General features: G+C 42.5%; 1 pseudogene; it reads right to left on the minus strand.

The window, feature by feature from the left end:
• Positions 1 to 16,604: 16,604 nt before the first annotated feature.
• Positions 16,605 to 20,231, minus strand: LOC141584706 (hexokinase-2 pseudogene; annotated as a pseudogene).
• Between the last annotated feature and the right edge of the window lie 7,316 nt (positions 20,232 to 27,547).

Raw genomic sequence — 27,547 nt, forward strand, 5'->3', positions numbered from 1 at the left:
AGAGCTATAGGGTTGGATGTTTCTCCCCTCTTCCCCACCTTCCATAGTCCTGGATGGCCCTGCTTTGCCTACTAGAAAACCAAAACCTCCTCCTTTGGGCTTTGGTGCCTATTCTCTGAGCAGCTGGGACTCCATCAAGCCCCATTCTAGTCATGTGCTCCTTTCCTGTCCCTAACAATCCACAGGCAAACAAATGGTACAGTCATAAGACCCATCTGTCATGGACTCACACCCAGAGGAATATGCAGAAAAAGCAGAGTTGTGTGGCTGTGGCAACTCTAAGCCAAATATTTGGCTCGGAACTGGTGTTCATAGGACAAAAAAAAGTGACCAAGAAAAGAGTGGTTCTTCCAGAAGCACAAAGCATACTCTTGCCCCTCAGACACTGCCTGTGTACGTCCCACCCATCCATTCGGCTTCACCTGCCGCCAAGGGCCTGGAATAGAAAAGAGAAGCCAGGCTGGGCAGAGCAGAGCAGGGCATGGGGTGGGGAGAGAGGGTAGAGGGTTTTATAAACAAACTTACCGTGATATTGAAAGAGGAGGGATTGACGGAAGGATAGAATGTTCGAGGGGCAGAGACTAGTCCTGAGATGGAAACAGTAACTTGTACAGTGGCTGAGAAAATAGAACATAGTTTTTGATTTTTAAAAATTATAAAATATTTTGTAGGGGAGAATGAAATCTTTTAACACTTTTAATAAATTTAGAGTTTAATAAAAATGCTGATACTAATGAAACAGCTGTGGCTCTTTCTACTGTCCTGGCTCAAAGTGAAGTTTTGAACTGTTTTTTGGTTTTCTGAAACCACCCAAGTTGAGCTGTTTGTTCTTTTTGCACTGCCCAGTCCCTTCAGGTGTCCACAGTTGTACCCTTTCTTTTAGGGTCCTTAAAAAGTGCTGGGTCATTGAAAAATATTTATAGTAGACTTGAGATGTGTTGAGTGAAACATGAGGATGTACATGAGTGACATTTCTACTGGGTGCTCATGGAGTGAGGTGTAAGCAGCGATCAGAGGAAGACCTTCATGGGGGGCAATGAAGGCAATGCTAGCCGTTCTGTCAGGATGTGAGCAGCACTCTCCTGAACAGTGGTGGACAGCCTTCGGCATGGCTTGGCTCCATCACCTGCCAACTGCCCTTGGGTTGACCCTAATGGCCACTTTTAGGGCAGAAATGGAGTTCTTTCCAAGTATGATTTCTGCTCTTCTCTGCGTGATTCCTCTGAGCCATGCAGGTCACCCTGACCTCATTCTTGTCAGGTTCTCTATCATCCTATTGACTCCCTGGAAAACTGCAATCTTAATTGTTTATTAATTTTACACCTTTATCTTTCAAATCTTTGACTTTGATTTTCAAAAATTCTTTCAAAACTCTTGGTTCTTATAAACTAGCAGCTTTCAAAACTATCGTATTTTATGTGAACTTCAAAAAATTCACACTTCGTTTTTCTTTGTGTTTGAGCTAAATAAATTTTAAACCTCTGTTCTCACATTCCCCTTAAAGATATCTCTAACAGTTTGCATTGTCCTTGTGTTTGAGCTAAATATTATATATATATTTGAGACAGTCTTGCTCTGTTGTATATGTGATCTATTTATATATCACAACAATCACTTGGGTAGTTTATTAACCATAAGACTTCCTTTCTCCTCTCTCCCCATCTTCTCCTTGGGACTTTGATATAGAAGTTATGGGATCGAATCTGGGAATCTGAATTTTAACCAAACAGATGCTTGAGGAACCATGCTGTCCTTAGAGAAACCTGTTCTAAAGCCATAGTCTTTTTAAATATGAAGTTCGCACCAAAAAAAAAAATCCATTAAGATGGATTAAAGAAATAGAACTTTAGTTATTTTTCCTAATAAAAGAAATAAATTTCAATTTCACATTTATTAAATTTATTAAAGTGATTTTTTAACTGATTGACGTTGCCCACTCTGAGTTCTTATGTTAGATGGCCAATTCACATGCATGGTCCAACAGATATTCTCGAAAGAAAGAATGGGTGCCACCTGTTCCCGTCACCAGTGTGGTTGCTCTTATACACTGCATGGCAATTTCCAACTATGTGGGTAATACCAGGTAATTATCATTAAAGGAATCCTCACAAATGGTCAAGTGGCATAATTATATTCCTGAAGAGAAGCCACAGGGTGAAGAGAGAGAATTATTAGATGATGCTTTTCCTATTTGTAGTTCAAGGAAAAGGTTTCATCAATCACATTATGAGTCAAACACAAGAATGATCTAATCAGATTTGAAAAATATTGACCCATTAATTTTAAATGATCAGAAATGTTACTAGAAAATAGAGATCCATACACAGTATCAGCAATAGCAAATCTTATCTTAATTGGCTATTGTACCTGTGAATTAACTAATAAAAGGATGAGATCTTCAGGATGCTGGGCACTTAAAATCTAAGCATCCAGAATATTATTAAAATAATTTTAATTAGACATATGATTTGTAAATAAATGAAAATTCATATATTGTGGTAATATGTTAACAGCATTTTTTGCTGGTACATGTGCATCATTAAGAATATTAAGCCTCGGGGCCAGGCACAGTGACTAATGCCTGTAATCCCAGCACTTTGGGAGCCCAAGACAGGCGCATCATGAGGTCAGGAGTTTGAGACCAGCCTGACCAACATGGTGAAACCCTGTCTCTACTAAAAACACAAAAATTAGTCAGGCATGGTGGCATGCACCTGTAACCCCAGCTACTCAGGAGGCTGAGGCAGGAGAATTGCTTGAACCCTGAAGGTAGAGGTTGTAGTCAGCTGAGATCATGCCACTGCACTCCAGCCTCGGTGACAGAGCAAGGTTCTGTCTCAAAATATATATGTGTATTATATATGATATGTATTTATATATATATTATGTATTATATATGATAATGTATTTATATATATATGTTAAGCCTCTTCTTTCTTTCTTTTTTTTTTTTTTGAGACAGAGTTTCACTCTTGTTACCCAGGCTGGAGTGCAATGGCGCGATCTCGGTTCACCACAACCTCCGCCTCCTGGGTTCAGGCAATTCTCCTGCCTCAGCCTCCTGAGTAGCTGGGATTACAGGCACGTGCCACCATGCCCAGCTAATTTTTTGTATTTTTAGTAGAGACGCAGTTTCACGATGTTGACCAGGATGGTCTCGATCTCTTGACCTCATGATCCACCCGCCTCGGCCTCCCAAAGTGCTGGGATTACAGGCGTGAGCCACCGCGCCTGGCCAAGCCTCTTCTTTCAAGCAGGGCTATTCAGAGTGTGGTCCATGGGCTGCCAGTGGGCATAAACTATTTCTTACAAGTTCATGAAAAATATGGCAAGGGGAGTCAGCATTTAGAGACTTTTACAGCAATTTGGTAGAGTAATTTTGTGCCTATTGAATGTAATCATAAAGAAATTAAATTTCTATTTTGATTGCTTTTGGCTTCTTACTTTATTTTTCTACTTATTTATTTTTGTTTTGTTTTGACCTAAATAGCAGTACATGATGGATGGGAAACTGCAAAAAAGGATTTCACCACAGATAATTTAAAACACATTGTTTTAAAGCATAGGAACGATCCTAATTTGTGCATAATATTCTAATTTGTTTTATAAATTGGTATAGTTTTAAAATCAAAAGCTGACAAACATTCCATAATAGGAAACCTACAATTATATTATGATTTAAATATTAGCAAATCAATCCAGCCTCAACCTAAACTGCTAACATGCATAACCAAGTTGAATTTGGTTTTTTTGTCTTTCACTTTTAAACTGCAAAGATTGGTTTAATTTTTAATAATGTGTTATTTATGTTATTATGATATTGGCTTAAATGAGACAATACTATACTGCTAGTCATGAAAAATTATTTCATCAACAAAACAGGATATTAAACAGTAATGAGTACAATTTTTCATAATCATGTATTTAGTAGAAAGCTGGAATATTAGAAATGAAAACATTTACAGTGGCTGTTTTTGTTTTGACTTATATTTTCTTCTTTTGTTTATTGCTATGTTCTAAATTTTCAATAATACTTTTTTTTTTAAACAGACAGGATCTTCTTCTGTTACCTAGGCTAGAGTACAAAGGTGTGATTATAGCTCACTGCAGCCTTGAAGTCCTGGGCTCAAGGGATCCTTCCATCTCAGCCTCCCAAGTAGTTGGGACTACAGGTGCATACCACCACTCCTGGCTAATTTATTTATTTTTTTGTAGGGATGGGGTCTTGCTACATTGCCCAGGCTGATCTCAAACTCTTAGGCTTAAGCCATTCTCCTGCCCTGACCTCCTGAAGTGCTGGGACTACAGGTCTGAGCCACTGTGCCTGGAGTATAACATATATGATTTTACATAATAAGTTAAAAATATATATAGTCATTATAGGTATAAAGCATTGTGTGTGCCTGGAGTCTAAATTCCTGTAAAACAAGTAAGGATTTAATATTACTCACAGGTTTACACATTTTTCACCAGCTTGTTTTGGAAGTAATTTACTCAGTGGCTCATTTTAGTTTCATTTTCAGGACTGAGCAATTTGTAATTGACAAAGAAAAGCAATTTTAAAAATCCTATTAGCATCTCTGAAACTACTGTTCATTACTTGCATTTGCATAATGGAGACAGACTTTTTGTTCTCTGAAAAATATCAAGTCTTTTCTTTCCCCACCCTGTGGCCTCATCTATTTCCCAGGTAACAGGGCGGTAGGTCCAGTCTTCATCCCTTGAGATTTCCCTCCCCATGATGGGTCTGTCTTCTAGATCAGTTCATTTCTTTGCTTATGTGATTACTCTGAATTTCTGACCCTTCTTTACTGACTACTTGTCGAATTCTTTCTCTGATAGTTCTAGGCATGGCTGATCATCCTTGGGTTTAACTCATAATGTGATTGATGAGATCTTTTTTTTGAACTACAAATAGGAAACGCATCATCTTTTTTCTTTGAACACTTAAATCACATGATAGCTTTATTTATTATCAAATCACTAATACTCTCTAAATGTCTTGCTGAAATAATTTAGTTCAGTAGTCCCTTTATTTTCTTGTGTATTTAGACTAGATTCCTCAAAGAAATCATACCTTCTTTTAGAAGAATACTTTTACCACACCAAAAAACAACTCAAAGTGATTGTGTTGAGTGAAAAGAACAAGGTGAGAAATTGTGAATTGTTTAGTAGTATTACATCTTCATTCATTCTCTCAAAAGAATATTTGTTGAATACCTACTATGTAACAGTCACTGCTCTAGGAGCTGGTGATATGGCAGTGAACATACAAGATGGGATCTTTGCCATCAAGTTGCACATAAATGCATTTGTGCGTATACATAGACATAGAATAAAACATCAGTCTGCAATAAAACAAACAGTAAGAGGACAGAGGTTGTACTGGTTATTCTTCACCATCTATCTAGATCTATTCCCTGCCCTTTGCTGCTTGGCTCTTCCAGATCCCTGTTTTTTGTTGCTCATGAAGAGCTAATGCCTGTTCTTTAGGAGTACATTATTGGGTTCTTAGGCAGCGGGCCCGGAAGGCAGATCCCATACCCTGTTATGTGATATTTCACCTAAATTCAGAAGTGAGTGAAGACTTGAAACTAATGGGACTTTTGCTGATTCCTGACACTTCTGAGGACTCAACAAAAATGGCAGTGGCATGGCATGGTCCATGTTCAGGAGGTGGGTGCCATGTTTTGAATAAAGGAAACAGTCAAGGGAAGCTGAGATTTATGTTTAGTACAGAAGGCTTTCTGAGGAGCTACCAAGTAAATTGAAGTCTGAATTGAGAAAGTTAGTCATTCAAATACCTGAGCGAAGAGTGTTCCAGATGGAGAAAATCACATGCAAAGGAAAGTTTGAGAAGCAGCAAGAAAGCCAGTGTGGCTGATGAAGTGACTGAGGGAGTAGTGAGAGGAGCTGAGGGTCGTGAGTCAGCCAGAAGCTGGCTACATAGAATTTTTTAGGCCGTATTTTGGAGACTTAACCAAAAATTATGAGTGAGGTTGGAAGCTATTCAAAGCTTTCAACTTTGTGATTTGTAACTTACACACTATGACTTACAATTTTAAAAAATGACTGACGGCTGTGTGGTAAACACACTGTCGAGGGCAGAAGTGAAAACCAAGAGACCTATGACACTCGGAGACCAGGTGCTAAGGACAGAAACTTGTACTGGGGTTGCCAGTGGTGAAGGTCTTGCCTGGTCAGATTTAGGAAATATTTTGGAGGTGGAGCTTGCAGGGTTTCATGGATTGAATATAGAATGTGAGAGAAATGTGTTGAGTTCAGGACAGCCATAATGGTTTTGTCCTGAACAACTGGAAAAACGGAGTTGGTATTGACTGACCTGGGGAAAACCGTGGGAAGAATTTGGGTGGGAAATGAAAGTTCCATTTTGGACATATTAAGTTTGAGTGCATTTAACATATTCAGTGCACATGGAGAATAGACAGCTGGTTATTTGAATCGGAAGTAAAAAGGAGGGATTTGTGTTGAAGATAAGATGCGAGGTTTGTTGCTGAATGTGGCATCTAAAGCCAATTGGCTTGGATGAGATCATATCTAGATAAGCACTGGGCAGGTGCTTTGCTGGATTCTGAGGATGGGAACAGGGCTTCATGGGCACAGGATCTTTGCAATCATGCAAGACCTCTTGTTTAGAAGGGCTCCATACTTCATTGAATGCTCTGTTCTCACTGCCTTGAAATGCTTAATAATTTTTAAACAAGGGCCCTGCATTTTCATTCTGCACCACACCCTGCAAATTACGTAAAAAGTTCTAGTTGGGGACCTAAGGATGCAGAGGAAGAGCCAATGAAGTAGACGAAAAATCAAGCAAGTATGAGGAGGTGTCATAAAAGCCAAGGGAGCAAAATGAGTGACAATGGACAGCATGACCCATAGACTCAAATGGATGCTGCAAGGTCAAATGACCTCAGGACTGACCATGAGTCATTTAGCAACTTGGGTGTGCTTGTTGCCCATGTTGGAGTGGGTTGAAGAAAGAAGAAAAAGTGCTGAATGTGAACAACTCTTGCAAGAACTTTTCTTGGAAATGGGAAGCTTAAAATTGGGTAGGAGCTGAGAAAGACATAGGATCGAGAGGTTTTTTTTAAGGTGGAGGTATGCTATAAATGAGGGAGTGAGCACCCTTTGTGGAGTTCTTAAGGAACATTCCAATAGGCTGCAGAGATTATACTGGGGAAGTAAATGAATAAAGGATTTACTGTATTCACAGGTCCGAAAGAGGGAGGCATGACATACCTTGTGGGGTTACCTGGGCCGAGCACCAAGAAAGCAGGCTCAGCCAAGCAGGTGGGGAGCCAAGGGCAAGTAAGGACCTGTGGGCAGGGTGGAGTTTACCAGCAAAGCAAGAGGGGATATCATGGGTGTGCTTAAATGTCACAAGGCCACGGTCAGGAAAGAGCAAGAAGGGGCACTTGTGACAGGGCCCAGCCTTGTCACATTGGTGTAACTGATCATCTGGGAAAGGTGCCCACAGCCTGTTTGTGGAGATGTTGAGGAATCAGGAAAATGTGGAGTTTTTAGAAATTGCAATTCAAGATGTTATGGTGCATCATTTTTCTTGCCAATGACTCATTAACAAAGAAGAAAAATAATGAGGCAGGAATGGAAATCATTTCTGGAGCAAAGTCCTTCAGGAGGAGGGGGAAACAGGATCCAGTGCACAGTGCGGGGTTGGGCCTGGGAGCCAGGAAAGCCAAGCGCATGGAGACAGATGCCTGTGCCTGCTGCACTGTGGAGAGTCATCCATTCTTATTCCTTCTGTATCAGAATTGAAGTCTTCAGCTGAGAGTGAGAAGCAGAGAAGGAGGAAGAGGGCAAGCACGGAGAACTGACAGGCAGTGCAAGGGCTGTGAACAGCCTGAGCAGTGAAGTGGCTGAAATAGGAACATCAGGTGTCTCTAGTGATTATTTCTTCTTTGTAGTTTTCTGATTTTCCAGTTGTTCCCAAACAGGCATATTTTACTTCTACAGTTATCATTTTTAGACTGTTACAGAGGGGTGAAAAATAGGACATACAATGTATGAGAGACAGACAGGATTTGGCGGAGGTGAGTAGGGAATCAGAAAGAGATAGAAGACCTCATTCTGTTTGCCTGTAAAAACAATGCTTGCAGGTTTGTTTTTAATGTTTTTAAAGTTCATTCAATGAAGTATGCAGAACAATAGATGAAGAGAAGTCCAGTTTTCTGCAGAAATGTGGGCCAAGATGGCCAGGAACAGACCTGTGTTCTTTCTAGTTAAATGATTACAAGCTTGCTTTGCTTTTTATACACTGAGATTTGTGCCACGGATCAAATGTTGAATTCAGAAAACTCCAAAGTATGGTGCAGTAAAATTAAAATTTCTGTAAAAAAGGAAATCGAGTGGTAGCAGGAGGCCTATAGTGAAGAGCACCTGAGAGGGCTGTAAACCGCAGAACGCTGCAGTGTGGGTGCAAAGCAGGACAGACTGCTTCGGTCCCATGATTTCTTCCCAACATAGGGTCTGCAAGAGGGTCTCGTAAAGAGGACTCGTGCAAGAACTCTGGGAAGGAATGCAATCTCTGCTCACAAGACTTGGGAGGGTCTTTGCAGATGGGAGCATGAAAGACAGGAAAGTCTTGCAGGGCAGAGATAACCGGAATGCCACAGGCTCTGAACCCTAACCCTATGTTCTCGGAGTAGGGAATAACTCTGATTGCTCTGTGTCCGAAATGCTCCGGAGATGAAAGCCCCTTGATGCATTGTGTGTGGTCAGACCTGGTGGTGCCTTATCCACTGTGCCTCTATGCAGATTCACCTTAATATCAGTGGGTGGTAAAACTCAGTGTCCTAAGTTAGCATTTCTTAGAAGAACCACATTTACTGTTGAATGCTGCAGACACAGGCTCCTTCCCCTCATCTTACCCTACAATAGTTTTTAGTTTACCCTTCTCATCTCCCCTCCCCACAGCCCACAAGATTAACAAGGTAATGCCCTTTATAAAAGTGTATGGATCCCAGAGCTCAGGGCCAACAAGGTCTGGTGAGCAAGCGTGCATTGATCCCTGGACACATACTGTGGAATTCTACTCTTTGTCTTTATTTCTCACTTTCTCATCAGCACCGGTACTCAGGGCACCCACGTACAGGGTTGGGGCTGGCTCCCCACAAATGTCCAATATATTTTTGACCTTTTATTTAGACCAACAGATTTACTCCATCTCTAGGTCTGAGCCACTGTGCTATAGCTGGCCTAGAGTTAGAGCCTGAACAACACCATTTTATAAAGACAAAGCTGTTTTTAAAATAAGTTGTAATGACCGCCCCACTCTCCTCACAATAACTGCTGGCCTTGGCTTCCATAAATAAAACTGCTAGTTTGCTCTGCAAAATTCCCACTATGTAAAGCTGCTTACCTTTTCTTATCAGTAACTGCCAGAATTGCTAGCCTTTGCTTACTGGTAATGACCAGAATAAGCAAGCCCAAGCTAATTCCATCCTGGCCCCTGCGACTTATAATAAGTAACTAAGATCTGTTATTTCCACCACTACCCAGAGGATGTAAACTAACGCTTATCTTGACTTCTGTAAACCACTTAGGTAACAATCAAAGTGACAACAAGTCTCCTAGCCCTTGGAATGTCCAGAGACCTGCACCCTCCTCTCTGCCCAGGAGGTGATTTACAGAATCCACTAGCCCTTGGACTGTCTGAAGCCTTTCATCCCCATCCCCGCTCCTCACCCCCACTCCCAAGGTGGTTTTTGGGGTATAAAAAGTCTTGGAACCCTCCTTTCGATGCCACAGGTTGGAGAGATGCGAGTCCTCCATGGCTGCTGGCAATAAAGACCCTGCAATTTGGCATACTTTTGTATTGGTGTTAACTATCTATGCTTGGTCCAGTATAAGACCACCAATTGTGTTTCTTCATTCAGTCTGAGAGTTTGTGGTGGAAACTGTTCTCAAATTCCAAAACTAGGGGAGCTACCATTCTGGGCTCTGTAGTGGTGAGGTGTACTCTTATCCCTGCCACATTTTAGTGGGAAGCCTGGTGAGTGTCAGTCAGGGACGATGAAAACATCTCTTACACCAGAACCTCACTAATCTTGTAAAGTTTGCTTGCTTGTTAAAATGATTGAAAGTAAACGTTAGGCTGGTATTGGTGGCTCATGCCTGTAATCCCAGCGCTTTGGGAGGATAAGGTGGGCAGATCACAAAGTCAAGAGATTGAGACTATCCTGACCAACATGGTGAAACCCCATCTCTAATAAAAATACAAAAATTAGCTGGGTGTGGTGGTGCACACTTGTAGTCCCAGCTAATCGGGAGGCTGAGGCGGGAGAATCACATGAACCCAGGAGGTGGAGGTTTCAGTGAACTGAGATCCACCACTGCACTCCAGCCTGGTGACAGAGTGAGACTCTGTCTCAAAAAAAAAAAAAAAAGACACAGCAAAAAACAAAAAAGGTAAATATTAGAAGTTGAGGTCCTTGATAACTGTTTACAGGGTGTCAAAGCCACTCCCTATTTATTATGTCTTAGTAGATTTGCCTGACTGTTTAAAAATGTCAAATCAAGGCCATTGTTCTGAAAGGTAATTTCACAGATAATATATTGTTATGAAGGGTTGGGTACGGTGGCTTATACCTGTAACCCCAACACTTTGGGAGGCTGAGGTGGGCAAATCATGGGGTCAGGAGTTTGAGAGCAGCCTGGCCAACATGATGAAGCCCTGTCTCTACTAAAAATACAAAAATTAGCCAGATGTGGTGGCATGCATCTGTAGTCCCAGCTACTCAAGAGACTGAGGCAAGAGAATCACTCGAACTCAGGAGGTGGAGGTTTCAGTGAGCCGAGACCATACCACTGCACTCCAGCCTATGTGACAGAGTGAGACTTGGTCTCAAAAAAAAAAAAAGTTCCTCCGAGCTATTTACTCTCATCTTTCTGTTGAAATCTTTATTGGAATCATAAATGTCAGCTTTCAGAACAAGATGTAGGAATGAAATCCTATGACTGTTGGATTCAATTAACAACACCATGTAGAGCTCAGCTGTGTGGGTCCAGAGTAACTCTGCATGGGGTGTGAAGTAGGGCGTGTGTTTGAAACTCTATTCTTTTTTTTTTTTAATTGCATTTTAGGTTTTGGGGTACATGTGATGAAACTCCAAAGGGGACAAGTTGAAGATTTCAGAGCCAAGGGCAGCTGCAGAAGCCAAGTCCTGAGTTTTACACTAGGACAAAAGATGATAGATTTTTCTCCCATGGTGGAAATACTATTTAACCCAGCAATATGTATTTAGATGATGTCATACTTCCTTCTCAAAATATACAAACCCTTTGATGAATTCCATCTTTGAACCCTTTCATAATGAATCTCTTACATAATAAATGTTTCTAATACATTTTTCAGTCTTTGTATTCATACACAAATATAAATTCTTTTCTTTTTTTTTTTTCTTTTTTTTTTTTCTTTTTTTGAGAGGGGGTCTTGCTCTGTCACCCAGGCTGGAGTGCAGTACTGCAATCTCAGCTTACTGCAACCTCCGCCTCCCAGGTTTAAGCTATTTCAAGCTATTCTCCTGCCTCAGCCTCCTGGGTAGCTGGGACTACAGGTGCACACCACCACACCTGGCTAATTTTTTTTATTTTTAGTAGAGACAGTGTTTCACCATGTTGGCCAGGATAGTCTCGAACTCCTGGCCTCATGATCCACCTACCTCAGCTTCCCAAAGTACTGCGTTCACAAGCGTGAGCCACTGTGCCTGGCCATAAATTCTTAAAAGAACAACATATCTATTCTAAGTTTATATGTTATTACTATTTAAAACAAAGACACCACCGGGCCTGGTGGCTCACTGAGAAGGTAAGAGCTTTGGTTATTGTAGGTAAAAAACTCAGGTTATGGCTGCACACGGTGGCACATGCCTGCGGCCTGTACTTGGGAGGCTGAGGCGGGAGGATCTCTTGAGGTGAGGAGTTTGAGGCTATAGTGTGCTGTGATTACTCCTGTGAATAGCCATGACAGTACAGCCTGGGCAACATAGTGAGACCCCCATCTCTAAAAACATTGAAAAGTTAAAAAAGTTTCAGACATGCTTAGAAGCAGATTTTTCAAATCCCGTGAGGAAGAGCTTAGAGAACAGTATGATCAGTAACCAGCTGGACAATGCTTAAAGTGTCATCTTTGGAAGATGATGAACTAAAGAGAAGGAATCTAAATCTTATCTCCTGAAACTCTCTGCAGTCTGGCAGCTTAATTGGGTGTCTTTGAGAAAATTATTGTCTCATTTATTGTATTTGTGTAATGAAAATAATACATTGTGTACTTGTGAAATTTAAATAACAAAACATTTTATATATTTATATATCTCCTGGATATAGTACAAGTTTAAAACATTGTAGTTTATTGTCAGTTTTCTGAGAGATGACACCAATGGCAAAACGGTCACCAAAACTATTCCTTTAGAATTAGAGAATAATCCCAACCTCATGGACAAGATGTGAGTCTAAGCACCCATAGCATTCGTCAGCCTGTCCTCTCTCCTTTAAAGAGCAAAACAGGTATTCCGTTGTGATCGAAGGACTTTCTATCCATCCCTGCATTCCTAGATGCATTGGGATACCCACATAGAAGTTGCAGACTCTTTTCAAACACTGATGGAATAAAATAGTCATTGCCTCCGTTTTCTCGTAGCTAGCATGGAAGTCTGATCTCAGGCTTTTGGCGGGGGATTGGGTCGGTGGCAATCCTCATCCAAGGATGAGGCCACGTAAGTCATGGAAGACCTTGCCAGTTCAGGTAGGTGATAACTCTAGGCTCTGTGTGGTTGGTCAGGGAATCAGTCACCGACTCACCTCTGTGCAAACAGAAGATGGAATGCAATCTCGTTAATCAGAGGGGAAAGTTCCAACTGTTCTGCGACTTATAAAAATATTTTCTCAAAACATTAAAAACTGTTTTATTGTAGGTTATAAATGTACAGGAACATTTTTTTAAATAGTGAAACTAATATTTAGTATACTGTAATTTCAAACATCAGAAACATGATCAATATCTCTTTATAACAATCTTAATGGAATATAGTTTGAATGATGCTGGCCCTCCTCTTCTCATTGTAGTACTTACAGTATGGAGTGAGCTATACCTTGGCAAATGGTCGTTCTCCTTTCTAAGTTTGAATCAGCTTCCGACTATTTATTCTTTGTGCTTTCAATGTCATGAAATACCTCTGAGAATTCCTTTAATGTGAGTTTTGTTTGTTTTGTTTCATTGCCAGTGTCACTCTCCTGGGACATCTTTATCCTAAACTAAATAAACAATACATTTTCTTCATGTATGTTGTTAAGGCTGCCTTCCCTAAGTTCCTCTGGAATGTCTCAAACAGTGGCAATATTCCCTCTGATAGCTGTTTCTTCCATAACTCCATTTACACTCAATTTGAATTTCGCTTTCAGAGTGTGTTAGTTAGTGTTCTCCAGAGAAACAGTACACACACACACACACACACACACACACACGGATTTATTTTATTATATATATGAAGAATTATATATATAAAGATTTATGTATATGTGAAGATTTATTTTATTATGGAAAGTGGCTTACACAATTACAGAGGCTGATAATTCCACCACCTGCATTCTGGAGAACTAGAGAAAATCAGTGGAATAATTCAGACCAAAGTCCATGTCCAAAGGCCAGAGAACCACAGTGCCAATGTGCAAGTGCAGGAGAAGATGGATGTCCCAGCTCAAACAGACAAACAGACAGTGTAAATTTGCCCTTCCTCCACCTTCTTGTTCTATCAGATGGTGCCTGCCCACACTGGTGAGGATGCTCTGATCTTTGCTCAGTCTGCTCATTTACATGCTAATGTCTTCTGCGAACATCCTCACAAAGACACCAGAAATAGTGTTGTACCAGCTGTCTGGACATCTCTTAGCTCAGCCAAGTTGACGCATAAAATTTACGAGCCTTCAGAGTTCTCTATTTTTGTTTCTTTGTCGTACCTTCATCTTTGTGACACTTTACTGTTGGCCAGTTTTCTCTTTGATTAGCCATTTTTGAAAATGTTATGCAGGTTTATCACCGGAAGAAAAGGAAAAACCACAACTACATGGTTTGCTGCCAGTTGGTCAACTGAATAAAAGATGTGTGGTGGCCAATCACCAATAGACATGAAAAGAAGTGACATAATTGGTCACTGATTATAATGCGCCTCTGGTATACATGTAGCAATTTATGGGTTGAAGGTCTAGCAATGAGGTTTCTCCTTTATGCAATTATTCACAGGCAGTATACCATAGCGACTGATATCAGAACTGTGGTGTTGGAGGACTGACGTCATTGAACTAAACGGTGGTAACTGAAATCTGTGCAATACAGGAACTTTGCTAAGCATGGATGGGCTGATTATTAATAGGACCACTTTCTTGCTTCTCTTTTTATTTTTAGTGCATCTAATTCATCTGACATTTAATTGATCCAGATTTTCTTCCAGGATGACAAATACCCTACTCATCTAACAATCCAAGGACCTCACAGTATCTTACATGTAGTTTTCACCTAAAGCTGGGTATAACCATTGTAGTCATCTTCCTGGTCATGCTAAACACCTATACTGTAGTTATATCCTAAGATTTCATCTCTGTTATGCTCCAGAGCATAATCGGTGTTTTTTGTTTTTTGTTTTGTTTTGCTGGATTCAACTTTATTCAGTGAGCATGTTCAATAATTTAATAGGTGTTCTTTAACCTTCCACAGGATTAGCAAACTGAGGCTGCTTTGTTACTGCTGTTCACAATAAACTTCCATAGGAAGTAATTTACAAGACTCTAGACCTTTGTTAATGCTGAACTTTCTGGGCATCTTGTCTGAGTGATGTATCTTCAGTGAAGTGAAGCCTAAGAGCTGTCCTCTCTGCTTCCTTGACCTTCTTCACAAGCTAGTTCTCTAAATATCCCCATATCTGGGAGACCAACTAGCTCCCAAGTTGGAAGACAGAGTTCTCAGACTTGTTACTTTGAAGGTGACACCAACAGAGGCACTTCTGCCTGATGTTCTATCTGCTAACTCACAAATCAGCGTCTAGAAAGAGTAATCTTATCTTGCTTACTTAGTCAAGGGTACCTCTCTTCTTGGTACTGCTATAGAGAGATATAAATGCCGCTTCTTCACCGTTGACTTTAGTAGCTGGAAAACAGGACAATATCTCTACATCTTTCTTTGTATGTAACACAAAACTCCTGCAAAAGAATAAGAGATAAACAGGTAGAGGCTGTTCAACTTTTTTATTCTGAGCCCCCAAAGAAAAGCCTATAGTGTCAAGCTGGGCAGAATTTTGTGACTGTCATGACCCATAGAGTATAATGGAAGTAATGTCATGTGCCCTCCAAGGCTAGATGATAATAACACCTTACACTTCTGCCTTTCCTACTTAGGACATTTTTTCTTATAACCCAGCTGCTATACATGCTGTGAGGAGGACAGAATAACCCATGTGCAGATGCTGTGCAGAGGCTGTGCAGAGGCAATTTGGCCAGTAATCCATCTGAGAACCCAGCCAATAATCAGCATCAACCACCAGGCATATAAATGAAGATGCATGCAGATGATTCCTGCTCCAAGTTGCTGTCACACCTAATCTTTGAGTCTTCCAAGCAAATGCCCCAGATGTGGCCATAGCAGACATATAAGCAGTCTGCCCTGTGTCCAAACCAAATTCCTGACCCTAAAATCTGGGAAGACAAATGTCATTATTTTAATACAATCATATGCCACTGAGATTGGGGTGGTTTGTTATGCAGCAATTATAAATGAAACAAGAACCCTTGAACTTGTAAGACACTTGATATTATATGAGTTATATGACAAGAAAAGATCAGTAAAGTATCTTTTCTTATCTGCACTTTCTAACATAACCACAATGTATATGGATAATTTGTTTAGTCGATAAGGACATGCTGAATGACTGATTCCATGTGGATGGGAGAGGGGAGGGTATGCTGCATAGGTTTCATGTCCTTAGATGCTGGTGAGAAGAGGCTGTAACACATTAATTGTTCCCTTCTCTCACTCATACAATAGCACTGGTAGCACATTATTTTTTCTTGTGACAGTGTTGCATTAAGTTTTTTTAGAAGTAGCCCACAAACTGTAACAGAATGTGATGTGATAATTTCCTACCTTCATCAAGTTCTGCCGAGATGCAGATGTCTCCTTACTTTTGTAGACAAATGGTTAATCCTGGGAGGGGCCTATTTGAATTCTTTTTTGTTTTGTTAGTTTTTTGTTTTTTTTTTTTTCTGAGACAAGATCACACTTTGTTGCCCAGGCTGTAGTGCAGTGGTACAACCACAGCTCACTGATGCCTTGACCTTCCGGGCTCAAGTGACCCTTCCACCTCAGCCTCCTGGGTAGCTGGGACTCCAGGCATGCATCACAAAGTCTGGTTAATCTTTTGTAGTTTTTCATAGAGATGGGGTTTCTCCATATTGCCCAGGCTGGTCTCGAACTCTTGAGCTTAAGCTGTCTACCCACTTCAGCCTCTCAAAGTGAGCCACCTTTCATCTCCCCAACTCATCTTCTGACACTGTGCTTGAACTGATGTATTTAAAGATCAGGGACCTTTCTGATCAATGTCAAATTTGGCATCCAGATGGTTCTGGCTCTCAGAGGGATCAGAGGCAGTCTGAATAGCAAGAAAGGATCAATTCAATGACCAGTTCACCAAACAAGGCCAAAACATTGGTGTCAACTAATAAGCCAATTGCTGACATAAGTACCTGCATCAGAAGTTACTTGTTTCAACTACTTGAATTCAACACATCATTGCCACTAGGCAATTATAAAACCTTAAGTTATCTTCAGCAAGTGAGTGCAACTTACTCTTCCATCTTCAGGTGGGTGGGGGAAGGCTTTGCCATTTTCAGAGCAAATTCATCTGGGTTAGCAGCAAGCCTTAGCAGAAAGCAAATTCCATAGTCAAGTCTCTCAACCATTAAATTTTAGGATTATATTCTGGTGGTACTTCTTAGGGAAAAAAAAAAGAAGTAAAGTTTCACGTATGAGATAAATTAGAGGACAAATTGTTACTTCCTGTCTTCTTATAATCTTAAATAGTCTCTAAAAATCTTTTTAAAAAGTTGTATTAACCATCTTGGTATTAAATGGCTGGAGATTAAAGCGAGAAATGTCAATGCCCTGGGAGGAATAAAAAAAGGAAAGAAAGAAACTAATCAGAATTACATCTTTGTTACATGAGGGACCAAAACCAGAAAGCTTTATACAAGGTTTTGTGTCTCAGCAGGAAGCATTGTCCTTTTACCATAGAATGACATTGCAATCATATGATATCAATAACAAGTGAATTATGGCCAGAACACCTAGGACCTGTTCTTCTAAGGCTTTAGATGTGAGTTATTCTCACAAATCTCTAATGCAAGTTCAAAGGAGGAAGGGTTTACAGTGTGCCTACATAAACTGCTTGTAAGTAATGTGTAAAAGAAATCAGGAACAAACTGTGGAAGGCCACGGAGGCCTCTAGGGAAGAAGGCCTCTCTATGGCCAGCATGTTCCCAGGAACAGAGTGACCTAAGCTCTGATATTCTAAACATAGTGCCCAAGGACATAACACTCCCTTGAAGCACTGGGATTTAACCAGACATGTAGGCTCCTTGCTAGGCCTGCTCCCACCAGCTGCATTGTCTATTGTAAAGTAGACACTTTCAGCTCTTGAGAAACCACATACACCACCTCTGCTATCAATTTTGTCTGAAGCACAGCCTCCCTTCATCAATTCACCCTACCACCTGTACTGTAGATAAAAGTGATTGTGTTCAATAAATATTGTGGAACCCAGAGCTTGGGGCCTTCACTGCCTCCATTACAGGTGATGGCCCCTGGTCCCACTTTCATTCTTAATCTGTCTTTTTCTCCTTCCTTTGTCACCACCAAACTCGGGGTACCCATGGGTGAGGTGTAGGGGCGGGCTCCCTATACCTCAGAGTGGCCAAAATATTTTCTTTATGATCATAAAGCAATTACAATTCACATTGCTTTCTGCAGTAGAGCTTTCTTTTTGTTACATAGGTATACATGTGCCATGGTGGTTTGCTGCACCCATCAACCCATCATCTTTTTGATGACTACATAGTATTCCATGGTGTATATGTGCCATGTTTTCCTTTTCTTCTTTTTTTTTTTTTGGAAAATGTTAAAATTTATTAATAATAGTTAACATCACATAGTTAATTAAACTACTTATTTATTATACATAATGACATCTTCACTAGACTGAATGCTCAAGGATTTGAGATGATTGGCTATTCAGCACACCCCAAAGATTGAGATCCACTGTATTTACACAAAGCAAAGTTGTGTCAGCAAGGGACTGTCAACCTAATTCTGGAAACACAACCATTCAAAATTTATTTTCCAGTGTTCCTTTTTGGAAACCAACAACACATCTTTAATAGGTACACACCTACATCTCTACCTTAAAAAAAAAAAGTGTAACTTCAAAGATAGTATCTAATCTTCAAGCTTAAAATTTAAGTTAAAATTCATCTCTATTTTCTGGGCACCTTTTAGTGATCCTAAAATCCACATGAAAGCTTTTGGCTTTTGTGTAGCAGGAAAACACCCAAATTTTGGGTCAATTAGTGCAGATGGAAACAGCAGAGGTGCTACACCTGATAGCAAAGCCAGACAGGAGCAAACAAGAAGGACCAGCCGCTTGCCCCTCTGTGCTCCTGAGAGGTGCTCGGCCATTTTCACCTAATTACACCCAACTTCAGAGGCTCTAGTGTCTTCTGGCCAGCATGGTGTTGATCCGCCAGCCGGTAAGCCACCGCCGTCACGCCACCGCCATCACCACAGCTGCACCTTTGCCACTACCATCCTCAGAGCAGAGGAAGCAGACATCACAGTCGGGCACCAGCCACCGCACGGTCTTGTGTAGACACTTGTCAAAATGGGGGTGTTTCTTGTAGACGAAGCTGTCAACCCCAACGGTGGAGCACAGCCGCTCCTCGCCCTTGTTCTCCTTGATGCGCTGCAGCACGGCGGCCAGGGTGGCTGCACACAAGCTGGCCGAGCGTGTGGACGCGATCTGACAGATCTGGTGAGTGGCCACGCAGTCCTCCTGCGTTGGATCCAAGCCCAACAGCCTCAGGACCTCACGGGCCTTCTGGATGCCATCCTTCTCCCCTTCGATGTCTGAGATGTCTTTGGTCTCAAAGCCACCCGTTTTGAGGAGCTCTGGGCTGAGCTTCCCCACAAAGAGCAGCTTCTGCTTGGCCATCTTCTCCAAGATAAGCCTCACCAGCTCCCCCATGTACATCCCACTGATCATCTTCTCAAACAGTTGCTTCCCAGGGTTCAGTGAGCCCATGTCAATCTCCTGGTCAAACTCAGTGCGAATGTCGTTGAGCAAGCCATCGTCCCCGAAGGTCCCCCCACTCCATGTTGATACATATGTGCTCCTCATCACCCTCCACCATGTCGATGTGGTGCATCTCTTCCATGTAGCAGGTGTTGCTGCCCGTGCCCACAATAAGACCAATCTCACAGTTGTGGGCATCATAACCACAGGTCATCATGGTCCCAACCGTGTCATTCACCACAGCCACAATGTCGATATCAAAGTCCCCTCTCCGCTGGATGGCCTTCCGGATCAGAGCCACAAGGTCTCTGCCTTCCGCTCCACTGGACTTGAAGCCCTTGGTCCATGAGACCAGGAAACTCTCGTCTAGTTTAGTCTGGTGGCAAGGGAACGAGAAGGTAAAACCCAATGGGAGGTTCCTGTCTTTGATTTGTAGCTTATCCATGAAGTTAGCCAGGCATTTGTCAATGTGGTCAAACAGCTGGGTGCCCCTGCCTCGCATGACGCCCTCGGGGATGGCACAGATCTGTTTCTCCATCTCCTCCTTCTGGAGCCCATTGTCGGTTACTTTCACCCAAAGCACACGGAAGTTGGTCCCTCCAAGGTCCAGAGCCAGGAACTCTCCGTGTTCTGTCCCGTCTGCAGTGGACCTCACAACGGTGGGCAGCATCTTCACTGCTGCAGTGGGGTGGGTGGTGGCTCCAAGCCCTTTCTCCATCTCCTTGCGGGACCGCTTAGAAATCTCCGAAAGGGTCTCATCAGAGAGGCGCATGTGGTAGAGATGCTGGTCAACCTTCTGCACTTGGTCGTGGTTGAGCTCCGAGAAGAAGTAGGCGAGCAGATGCGAGGCAATCATCCTGCCGCGGCCCAATGGCGCAGAGTTGGGAAACCGAGGCAGGGGCGCGTGCAGGGAGGCGGGCGGCGCTGTCCCGCTGCTTTGTGCCGCGGCTCAGCTGCCTGGCGGTGAGCTGGGAGTCCTGGCGGCGCACAAAGAAGGCTAACGTCGAGGGTGCGCCCGGCTGGCGGGGGGCGCGGGTCTCCGGAGACGGCGTTTTGGCGTCTCAACTGCTAGAAGGCGCCTCAGTACCCTCCTGGCGACGTGTCAGGTTGTCCCACGTCAAGGCGCTAACTTCGGCCACAGGCTCACTGAGCCTCAACTTGACAAGAATCGCAGACAGCTCCACTTGGGCAATGGGACCTCTCAGCTCACACGCGCATGGCTCCCGCCCGCGGATCTTAGCTGAGTGACACGATGTTGCAAGCTGCAGCCCAGGACTCCTGCGCTGGAGTTTCCTGCAACAATGTCGCCATGTTTTCTTTATCCAGTCTATCATTGATGGGCATTTGGGTTGGTGCCAAGTCTTTGCTATTGTGAATAATGCTGCAATAAACATACGTGTGCCTGTGTCTTTGTAGTAGAATGATTATAATCCTTTGGGTATATACCCAGTAATGGGATTGCTGGGTCAAATTGTATTTCTGGTTCTAGATCCTTGAGGAATCACCACACTGTCTCCCACCAACAGTGTAAAAGCATTCCTATTTCTCCATATCCTCTTCAGCATCTGTTGTTTCCTGAATTTTTAATGAATGCCATTCTAACTGGCATGAGATGGTATCTCATTGTGATTTTGATTTTTTTAAGAATTCTACATTAAGCATCTTAACGATGAATTACTAGAAGAATTTCTGTTGGTAAGAGAAAATGCATGACTACTTTCACTGAGAATATTCAGTACGATTTTGGTTTTATTCTCAGTGCAATATGACAAGAAAAATAAGATACACATATTCAAATTAAACATCAATGATACACTCACTGATGTAATTTTCAGAAAATTACAAATTAATAAAAACAATAAGTTAAAAGGACAGATAAAAGATAAAAGAAAACTCAAAAGAATTCTCATGGGATAGCATTAGGAGAAATACCTACTGCAGATGACAGGTTGATGGGTGCAGCAAACCACCATGGCACATGTGTACCTATGTAACAAAAAGAAAGCTCCATTACAGAAAGCAATGTGAATTGTAATTGCTTTATGATCATAAAGAACTTTAATCAAATTAAATTTGTAAAAGCAGAAAGTTTCTATTCACGGAACTTCAGTGCTTTCTAGAAGCACTGAAGATTTCTTCCGGAAGAAAAACGTGTACGAATGCCTTATATTAGATAAGAATGCAAAAAGATTTTCTCTACTATGTATCAAAAAATGTAAAGCTAATCAAAACAAAATTTAAAGGACAACTATATTATAAATATTGACTAAAATAATTACAAAGAACTGCAATGGAAAAGTGGGCAAAGCATTTGAACAGACAAGTCATTTAAAAAAAAAAGGAAAAGAAAAGTAGGCTCTTCAAATGAAAAGCTGCTCAACTTTCTTACCAGAACCAGGATGTGAATAAGAAAATTAGGGTTTAATCGTTGGTTCTTTTGTTTTGTTTTTCTTTTACATATTTGAGGCTTAGCAACTTGACCCCCAGGATCTTTAAGATAGAAATGTCACTTATGTCAGCGGTAACACAACTTTTGAGGAATAAACTTGGGCTGCATCTATAGTTTAAAGTGTTCTTCGTTTTTTCATTTGTTTGTTTGAGATGCAGTTTCACTCTTGTTGCCCAGGCTGGAGTGCAATGGCACGATCTCGGCTCACTGCAACCTCTGCCTCCTGGGTTCAAGTGATTCTCCTGTCTCACTCTCCCCAGTAGCATGCCCAGCTAACTTTTGCATTTTTAGTAGAGATGGGGTTTCACCATATTGGCTAGTCTGGTCTCAAACTCCTGACCTTGTGATTCACCTGCCTTGGCCTCTCAAAGTGCTGAGATTACAGCCATGGTGCCTGGCCAAAAGTGCTCTTAGGTTTTGACCCAGCAATTCCACCTGTAAATTTTTTTTCTACAAAATAGACATATTAAAAGATAAAAGATATATGGTACAATGTTCACTGCTATATGGTATGCAATAGCAAAAACTGGAAACTAACTCATATAATTTATTTCCATTATGAGTGGTAGAAAAACCATCATAGCTCTTGCTGAAGCCCAGATAGGCAGTCTAAGGTAAATGTAACACTTGATTATATCAAGTCCTGGATTCCTTCTGTCTTGTGGCCGCTGTATGAGCCACAACCCCAAGGTGGAAGATGGCAGTATGTGTTTATAGACAGCAATGAGGAAGGGAGATACGAAAGCAAAGTGTGTCTCTTTAGGAAAGATCATGGAAATCTGCCATGCCATATTTCTACCTACAGCCTGTTATTGAGAACTTAGGAACGTGGTTGCACCTTTATTGGGGGTCTTTTTTTCTGGGCAGCCATCTGCCTCGCTTAAAATGTGGAGGGTCTATTAGCACAGAAGAAAGGGAGAATGAATTTTAGCAAACAACTAGTGGTTTCCACCACATGACTAAACGACCAACTGGGAAACATTACAAGACATCACACAATTAAATTCTATGCAATTGTTACAGACTCAGGCAACTCTGTGTGAATTGGCATGTGAACTTCTTGCAAAACGGAGTGTTTATTAAAGTTTAATAAAAGTGTGCAAAAAGCCTGCATATGTCCACCAAAAGACATGGAAAAATGTTTATTCCTCCATTATTTATAATATACCAAATTTTGAAATGCCACAATTGTTCGCCAGAGGTACGATGGGTAAGTAAAGTGTAGCGTATTTATCTAGTAAAATACCATAGGTTATGGGAATGAACAAAGTTTTGCCAGATACAATAATATGGATGACTTCTAACGTACGGCAAAAGAAGACAGGCACAGAACACGTAATTTACAATTTCATGTTGGGGGAAGCAGCAAAGGAGAAAGGACTTACAGAGTGCCTACATAAATTGATCATGAGTAACATATAAGCTGGGAACAACACACCATGGCAAGCCTCTGGGGAAGCAAACTTCTCCATGCCTCACGTCCTGGTGCAGGGTGACCCAGGCTCTGTTACCATAAACGTTGTGCTTAAGGACGTAAAATCCCTTCCTAGCACTAAGATGTAACCAAACCTGTAGGCTCCTTGTAAGGCCCTCATTCCACCAGCTGCACATAGATAATAGGCTGAAGATAACCACATGTTCTTGATTTGTGAAAATCCCAAACTGCCACTGTTATCAGTCTTTAGAATGACACACCAGTTCCAGTTCACTGATTCACTCCACCATCACATCACCCACTCCCCATCATTACTCCACCCCTACCCTATAGATCAAACTGATTGTAACCAATCAATAGTGTGAGAGATCAGAGTCCTGGGCCTTCACTCCCTCCAGTAAAAATTGATGGTCCCCTGGTCCCACTTTCAGTCTTTTTTTTCTTTGTCCAAGGAAGCAAAAGAATCAAAAGAAAACAAAAAAAAAACAACTCACTTTCACTCTTACTCTGTCTTTTTCTCATTCCTTTGTTGCCACTGAACTCGGGATACCCACGGGTGGGGTGTGGGGCTGGTTTCCTACAACCTATATAAACTCCAAAAACAAGTGAAATTAAGCTACAGGGCTAGAAAGCAAAATAAAGTCAAAGAATGCTTGCAGCAGAAAAGGAAAATAGAATGAAGGAGCCTTCCGAGGGTCCGCTAATGTTCTATTTCTCAAACTGAGTGCTGGGTTTTGGGGCATATTCACTTTGTAAAAATTCATTAAGTTACACACTTGTGATTTGTGCAATTTGTTGTATGGCTGTTACACTTCAGTAAGATGGCAGAAGCCTCCCTCATCTAGCTGAGGGACTGACAGTAATTCTCAAAATGGAAGGTGGGCTGTCGTGACTGGACAGAGATCCTCACTGCAAGCTGCTACGCAGGGAGGAGGTGAGTGGCTTCTGGTCACCAAGGGCAGCTGTGTCATCTAGACACGAGGGCAGACCCCAGGTGAGAGCATCAGCAGGACAATGCTGTCTTACTTCCTGCGGTTCTGTGCTCGCAGTCATAGAAATTGATGGGACACTTCCAGCTTCAGTGTTGGGGTTTCTTGCTTACTAGCTGAGCTGGTCTATGAGAACAAAGAAAGAAATAGTGGAGTGAAGACATATTCCACAGGACTCAGACTCCACTTACAAGCTCTTTACTTAAAAAGTGCACTTGGTCTGGCCCGGAGGTTGCTGTGGTTCTTACTCCCAGATCCTGTCATGTCTCATGTCTCTACACAGACCCCCACTCCACTCCCAGCTGGCCACCTGCCCGAGCACCACTGCCCTTGGCATCCTATGCTGAAGTGGTGACTGCATGGGCAAGTGGGGTCTGACAAGTCACAGTGACCACCAACCTCAGGAGGTCACCTGGCCTCACCTGTGATGCACAGCCCTGACCACACACACTCTGGCATGTGAGTTTCTCCACAAAGGAATAAAGCTGGGACGAGGCAATTTCACCACATAACTTGCTCAAGTGGCATCCTTTAAGTACGCCAGCATTATTAACACTGGAAGTTCTTTTGAAGATTTTGAAAGTTTTAATTGTCATGAGATTTTTCCAAACTAAGTTCATGATATGGATTTTTAAATTGTATCTAATTTAAATGACATTTCAATTCAACTCTAAATCTACAACTGATAGACCTGGTGATTCCAGATAATTAGCACCTTTTTTGTTTTTGTTTTTGTTTTTGTTTTGTTTGAGACAGAGTCTTGCTCTGTTGCCCAGGCTGGAGTGCACTGGCACGATCTTGGCTCACTGCAACCTCCACCTCCCAGGTTCAAGCGATTCTTTTGCCTCAGCCTCCCAAGTAGCTGTGACTACAGGCGCCCACCACCATGCCTCGCTAATTTTTCTATTTTTAGTAGAGGCAGGGTTTCACCATGTTGGCCAGGCTGGTCTCGAACTCCCGACCTCAGGATATCCACCCGCCTTGGCATCCCAAAGTGCTGAGATTAAAGGCATAAGCCACCATACCTGGCTAAACAGCTTCCTCTTTCTGAGCTTCTTGGATCTTCAGTTCTCCTGCCACATCGTGTTGACTTTCTGCATGGCTACCTCCATCTCCTCCTCCTTGTCCCACACCTTCTGCTTCTGGGAGCAGAGCTCTGCCATGAGCTCACTGAGTTCCAAGAAGTCCTGCAGGGCCAGCTTTTGCTGCTGATGGGCATCTTTGAGTTCTTCGGCCTGGGATTTCACTAGCTCTGAAGCTTCAAGCAAGTGCTGAAAAAAATTATGGGTGTTTTAGTTTTGCTTAACAAAGGCTTGGAAGACTGGAGTTTTAGTCTTACACTATATTAAGGAGCTAAAAGTGACAGCCAGTGCTGGTTACAGATTAGAGCCACAGATCGGAGAAATCCCTGCTTAGGCAAAGCCCTGTGCTCACCTCAAGCCAGCCAAACATGCAATGGAAAGAACACCTGGGCTCAGGTGCTGAGCACCAACTCCACACCAAAAAAGACCCACAACCGCATGGAGTAGCTTACGGCAGGACTCTGGCTCTGTAATGTCAACCTCTGCCTGATGTTATCTACACAATTGCAAAGGTGGATAAGCATCTAGGCATTCAATCCAGTTACTTAACCATAAGCAGAAACAGAAAAATACATATACACAAAGTGCTGAAGATTTAAATCAGGCCAGGCACTGTGGCCTGCGACCCCAACACTTTGGGAGTTTGAGGTGGGAGGATCACTTGAGCCCAGGAATTCAAGACCAGCACCTGGGCAAAAAAGTGAGACCTCATCTCTTAAAAAAAAAAAAAAAAAGAAGAAAGAAAGAAAGAAAAGAAAATTAAGAGAATTATTTTAAGTCTTCCTGGGTGGAGGGCCACAAGTGGGACTTACCATGAATTCAGCTGCACTGACAACCTAACCTTACCACTCACAGCACTGACCTCCCTGCAGCCCATGTGGACCATGAGTTCAGCTGCACTGACAACCCAACCTCACCACTCACAGCACTGACGACCCTGACCTCCCTGCAGCCCATGAGGACCATGAGTTCAGCTGCCCTGACAACCCAACCTTACCACTTGCTGCACGCATGACCCTGATCTCCCTGCAGCTGATATGGTCAACGATCTGGCTGTTTGGTCACTGTAACACCTGCTGGTCTAAGATGGGAAGTGACGAGACCTGGAGCAAACTGGCAGGGCAGATCCCACATGGGGAGGAAAGGCCACCCCAGGCCTCTCTGGGCCTGGCTCAGAGTTATTGTGACTGCGTCAAGCAAGGATATGCCACACAGCCCACGCTGCACTGCCAGACAAGTCATGCAGGTGGATGACACCACAGATGATCTTAAGAAACAATTTGGGTTTAAAATCTGGCACATTTTAGAGGACAGATCACAAACTACAGGTCCAAGGAGTTAAGTGTGTAAATAAATGTATTTTAGGAAACTGAGCATACACAGTGAGCCGAGATCACACCACTGCACTCCAGCCTGGCGACAGAGCGAGACTCCATCACACACACACACACACACACACACACACAGACACAGACACACACACAGACACACACACACACACACACACACACGAAATCCCAGAACCTAATTGTGTTATTACCATACTGGCATTTGAACATAAAGTTCACATATCTTCCTAAAAACCAAATCTATAAAGGATTTATGGGGTAATCAGCCATGTTTTAACAAATGGCCTCTTGTTAGTTCCCTGTCATCATTAAGATGCGCCTTCTAAGGGCAGGGGCATGTCAGAGAGAGAAAGGGGAGGTCACTGGAGTCAGGTGCACTGACTATCAGCGTGTGTCACTGCTGATAACACAGTGCCCTCTGGACGTCGTTCCTCACTCAGAAGGGGTGGGGGTGGGGGAGTTTCTGCTTACTCTGCGGGGTTGAACTGGAGAGGCAGATGATGATGGTGAAGTGGGTGCCTGCTGCAGGCAGGGCACTGAAAGGCACCCATGACTGGGAGCCAAGCTCAGCCAGCTGATCCGGGTTGTGCAGAACTCAGCACAGCAGAGACCCTAGAACCAGGCTTGGCCTTGGTATCCTGCATGCAGCAGGGACAGTCCATGAGCAGAAGACCCAAGGAGGTCTTTAAACATGTATATGAACTCAACCTTGCAAAACTCTGCAGTCTCGTAAGCCTTTCTCACACAGAACCCAGCCGCCTAGTTCCTTGCACAGGTCTTGCTCCTGCTGCACCATGAGGTGGTTCTTCTCAGGTCCCCTGCACCTGCTGCGAGAAATCTTGGCAAAGCTCCACCTTGTCCTCAAGTTGTCAC

This window comes from Saimiri boliviensis, chromosome 5 (assembly GCF_048565385.1).
Source record: "Saimiri boliviensis isolate mSaiBol1 chromosome 5, mSaiBol1.pri, whole genome shotgun sequence".
NCBI lineage: Eukaryota > Metazoa > Chordata > Mammalia > Primates > Cebidae > Saimiri > Saimiri boliviensis.